The sequence below is a fragment of the Protopterus annectens genome, chromosome 1.part1 (genome assembly GCF_019279795.1).
Source record: "Protopterus annectens isolate FY-2018-M chromosome 1.part1, PAN1.0, whole genome shotgun sequence".
In the NCBI taxonomy this organism is placed as follows: domain Eukaryota; kingdom Metazoa; phylum Chordata; order Ceratodontiformes; family Protopteridae; genus Protopterus; species Protopterus annectens.
The window spans coordinates 1,670,467,444-1,670,473,443 of record NC_056726.1 but is presented as its reverse complement, the minus strand read 5'-3'; positions in this window follow the sequence as shown (position 1 = coordinate 1,670,473,443).

Sequence of the window (6,000 nt, the reverse complement as noted above, 5' to 3'; positions counted from 1 at the left end):
TGGAGAGTGGGCAGCGTTTAGTGGTGTGTTCAGAACCATCCGGGATCCAGAGTAAGGATGGGTGCTGTAGAGGAGGTGCGGGTGGGGTAGCTATGGGTAGCTACTTATGGGTCTAGGTGTGCAGGTGGTGGCTGATGTGGGCCTATATGGACAGCCCCAGGGATGTAAGCAAATGTGTTCACTGGGCAGAGGCATTGCCCAACGAGCAGCCACAGACACTACGAGTCCCACTGCAGCAAAGTGTAATCTATATGGCAAGGACCGGAATAACCAGATGTAGATCTATATATGTAGAGGTATACATGTGTATATCTATCCATAGTGACATAGAGATAAGCATCTCCCTGTCCGTAGTACAAATGTATACATACAGATAAAGAATACATATACATACCCACATATAGATATATACATATGCAGACACCCATAGTCCCATATGTTGTTGGATATATATATATATATATATATATATATATATATATATATATATATATATATATATATATATATATATATATATATATATATATATATATATATATATATATATATATATATATATATATATATATATATATATATATAGATGTGACTGTAAATATACACATGTATTTATCTAGGATATGATACAGCAGTTACAAATTACATATGTTCACAGGCCGTGCATATGGGGGTGAGAGGTCCAATAAACAAATGTGTAACATGTAGCAGCAACCCACCCACCCCCCGGCTAGGCCAGTGAGATATACAGACACACAATAAAAGTAAACACACCACTGCTTCCCAGACCACTGGCAGGATACTACCAGTGGGAGAGACCTGCCAGGTATAGTCTTGAAACATAGACATCGATGTCCCTTGTGGGACACCCAAAAATTAATGATCATCGGAGTCAGTCCCAGTAATGATTCATCAAACCAGGCTGTAGATGTACATGGACCAGTAGGTTGTGCAAGCCTGATAACCCATGGGTCGACACAACGTAAGACATGTGTTCAAACACATGGAGAGTGGGCAGTGTGTAGTGGTGTGTTTATACCCTACCTGCACCCACAGTAAGGATGAGTGCTGTAGAGGAGGGGCAGGTGGGGGAACTATGGGTATGCAATTATGGGCCTTGGCATGCAGGTATTGGCTGGCCCAGTCTTATTAGAACCACCCCGGGGATGTCAGTAATATTCCAAAGTGGGCATAGCTGATGCCCATACCTCCAACCCCTAAGAGCAAATCCACTGGATGGGAAATAAACCACTGGGGGAACAAATAGGGACCATACCTCTGAACTGTCCCCGATTTCCAGGGACATCCCTGATTTTGACTCAAATTCTAACTCTGTCCCACTTAATCCCTCCTAAAATTAGTGTCTTTTGGAGGAAAGGTAGTGAATTACATGTAATGAATAATGACAACAATTAAGAGTTATAAACATCATTTACCTCAGAAAATGTGTATGAATTCATATGCTCTGAGTCTATCAATGTGTCAGGTTAATAGCACTAATAATTTAAATGTGTCCCTGATGTTGTTATGACGTATCCCTGATTCAGTTGATATTTGTCCCCAATCATTTGAGAGGTCTGATAGGGACAGAAAGCACATATTCCTCTTACAACCTTAGAAAGATGATAGAATATTAGGTATGCAGTAGCATGACTCGGCTGAAGGATGTGGGTTCCAAAACCCAATTACTTGTTTGTATTGAAGAGTGTCAGTTCCCATGTATTAGCCTGTCAGGCGCAGATTGTAAGAGGAACACACCAATAATATGAATCAAACTCTGGACAGGTCATGGATTACGTACAGTCTAGCAGCATGCTTTTGCCTAATGGGCAGCCATTCCCGATACTGAAGGCATGTAATTCAATGTAATAGGCCTCACCAGGTAATACTCAGGGGTGTGAGTTTCATATGCAACACCAAATGCAGTGCATTTGCAAGTGCGGGAGCAAACGGGTGTAAGCCTGTTTGGACGCCAGTATGCCATTATTACACTGGTGAAGCAATGTAGAGGCAAACTGAGTGTAAGAAACTGGTTAGCATTGCTTAGCTCCATGCAAACCCTTGCACACCCACTCACAACTGCTTTAATGTGCCGTATTCAATGGCCTTGTTATGCCCAGTAACAAAATAAATGGCCTCTGCAAAGCTCAAAACCAGCACCCTGCAAACACAGCTAATGTGATTTACCACGAAGCCATGGCAGATATACAAGCATCGGATGTTATCACAAACATATCCAGCACAGTCATTCAACAGTATAGGAAATGTATTCCATCATGTAGATGTATGTGTGTGTGTTTATGTCCAGATTTAGATACATACAGATATATAGATATATCAAGAACATCCCATGTGACAACAAAGCATTACAAAGGAATGAAAAGGGAAACACCAGCCATGCGTGCAGTATGTAGTGGTGTTGTCCTATGTAATATCAAGACCTCCTCAGATAGACATGTGTCATTAATACACGCAAACATTTGTACATTGGCCAAATACATCACTGTGCATTTTATTTACTTTAACACAACAGTTCCTGTCCAATCATTTTGTGAGAACAGTACTCTTGCAAGGTGCTGTGTGCGACATCATCATCATGAAAAAGGTAAATGGGTAACCATAGAGGGACCGGTATTGTTATGTGTACAACGGGGTCATCTGCATCACACTTACCTGGAACCTTTAGGAGTCATGTACATACCTGGATCATGTGGCTGAGAGACAGGGGTGAGGACAACTGGAGTATGTTGTGATGCATATTAAAAGGGTTACATGTGTCCAGTGGACACGTGTGAAATGGACATCTATGTATGGGGCAAATGCTCTTCTAGGAACTGATTGACATTTTGTTTCTGTAGGGTGAGAGTGGGATGTGGGGGAAGTGGAGTAGGTATGCTCATGGAGGATAGGTTGGGTAGGATGACAGACAAGACAGCATACAGGGTCAGTATATGACACATGTGGGGGGATACACCTTGGACGGGGAGGGGTGTTCGGCAGTCACAAGCCCATGAACCCTGAGATGGAAACAGTGGGACGGAGCCACCACTGCACCAAAACAGCCGCAAAGGTGGCAGTGCTGGGGGCTGTCTAGGAGGGGCAGGCTCACCCTGTAAATGTGACACTCTGCCCTCGAGCTGGCATATCTTTCCTTGAAACCCCTTATTGAACCCCCTATGCAATACGTCCAGGACTGTATGACAGTGGACAATTTCCTGTCTGGACCTGCTCCCAGGGGTGACAAGCCCCATCCTCAGTGGCGGTTCCACCAGAAGGTGGTGCAGAGCCAACAGAGATGGAGGTCCAAGGCTGGACACCAGATGTGCTGGTGTCCAGTGCTATGGCCAGCTGAAGTGGGACAGGAGGTTCTGCCAGGACCTCCAAACCCATACAGCCCATGGTGTTGCAGTTTTAACACAGATATGGCTTAGTAATAGTCAACAGCATTCAGGATTACTTATAACAGTATGCATAGATATGACCATCAACCCAACATGACAGATGGTATACATTTGCAGAGGGAGAACAACACATGCATATATACTGCATGACATCTGTACAAAGTGTAGAAGACTTGTGACTGCAGCTATGAACAATGGCCCATTATTGGCATGTCACTGAACCCCAGACCGTGACTGTCATACTACTGTTTAATGTGATATATGTCCAATCAGGGATGCGATGGTTGTAACTTTCATCACTATCACCATGTACTAACTGCAATCATCACACTATGCTCCTGCAGTTCACAGATGTGTGTTCAGTGAGTAACACAGGAAACAAATGGTTCCACACACTGACCGGTCCACAGATGGCCCTACAGATGGGAGTTCCCTCACAAACAGAGCACTGTCTTGTCAGTTTTAAAACATGCAGAATAGCCATTACCACACACAACTTGTTAAACTGGCAGTAGTCTCACTGAAGCATAGCTACACTTACATGCTGTAGTCATGTCTGGCACATCACCCTCCTATCTTTAGGCTATTTTCCACTGTGTATTATCTGTGATGCCGTTTGCCAAGCACCAGATCCAGGTTCCACTCACTGCGTCTGTCATGGGCAAACACCAACATGATGTTGCTAGATATTGTACTGTGTTTAAATGCGACTAGCTTTGGGAACATCATCACAGCTGTTCCACATGCAATCAGCTAGAGGAGGACTGCAATAGGGGCAGAGGTCATCACCTGATCATGACCATCACTTACAAAACACAAGCTGCTCCTGAGCAGGTGTACAATTCCACATCCACCAGATAGTGTGTGGGAGGGACAGACAGAAGGAAAGTACATCAGAGAAGGGTTTGGATATTAAAACCTAAGCATTGTCTGTCTCACACCTACCAGTACAGGGTTCAAGCCCCTGACTGACTAGTCATTACTATTACAAGTGCTTGCAGTTACTCCATGTGCCACAAAGCTGACATGTTTATGTGCTGTAAGAACATATATGTGTGCTGGGGAGCGACATCACCAACAGAGATATTCTAGACATACATTAGGTGTAGCACACATGGCTGTCCACATGAACGGATGTCATTGTCAACACAACCACGCTCTCTAATGGACTCATATTGACACACTTTGCCAGGCCCATGAATACACTTCCTAACCACTTAGTTTGCCACACTGCAGTAATGCACAGGTAATACATACACCACAGGGGATATCTGGAGGTTCTGTGGGCTAGGGCATGTGAACGTGTCTGACATCAGTCGGTATGCCAATGGGAGCAATACTGGGTGTGACTTTGGTTGGGAGCATCATACCCCACATGCATACACAAGGTGCCAGTACTGACATGTATGTGTGCATTGCTTCGTGGGTGTGTAGTGGTTGGCTGTGCAAGATGGCTTTGCATGATGGCTGTACAAGACTGGGTGAGGGGTAATCATTTGCATCACACCACCCGACAATGGTGTGCAGTATGGTACAGGGGTGTAGTGTCTGCAATGTCCCACACAGATGGGTATTGTATGAGCTGTCCTGACATCCTGGTTACCATTGTGCATGGCCATTGCTTTGCAATGCATGCCATGTCTGTGTTTGATAGTTCTTGACATGGACATTACCTGGTATGTGCATGTCTCACAATAATGTACAGTGACATGTACAAGTGTACCTGGTTTGGCCGGCACATGTTGTGCACACAGACTGTTATCCTCAAATATGCCAATACTGGCCTGGTGTGGCAGGACCTGCTTATAGACAGCAGGTTGACCCTACGCCTGCATTGATAGCATGATACAGGTATTCCCTGGTGACAGTGGCATCAGTCCATACAGGGCATGTGTGTAAGGCATTGTATGGCCTCTGTGGACCACATTTGATGGCACTACATATGTTGCAGGCATCCAGTGGGGAACATAGGGAAGGCACATTGCCTGAAATTATGTGTCTATTGTACTGCTGGACAGGGTGCCATGCCCGCTGCAGCCCACTGCAATCACACCACGCCTACTATCTGTCATCAATGTGCAGGGTACTAGCAACATAGCGGGATATTCTAGGCGTGTGTTTGTGTATGACACATGGGTTCAGAACGTATTCCGGGTAATAGTAGGGTTGCATACCTTGCTCACCAGGCCTTTTGTCAGATGTAGGGGTATGGCTTGCCAACACAGTCCCTTGGCTGATTAACATATGTACTCCTCATAAGGTGGACATTGTGACATATAATATGGACACCATATAGGAAAACTACAAAATCTGCTCCCCAACATGTGCAGTGGTTAGACACTCACAACCACCTCCACGCAGACTCTGACTGTCAAACACACACACACATATACCTGCCCTGTCTTGGAATAGAACCACTATGTAACTAGTTTATCACACTACAACATTATGCAGTTACAGCATGCGCTACAGGGATTAGTGGGTTACAGCACTCCCAGAGGTGTATTACTAGGTGGGTGACATCAGCAGGAATGTCAAAGGTGGTTATGCAAATTGTAAAGAGTGTGTATGCTCTAAAAAGCATTGCTACTTTATCAGG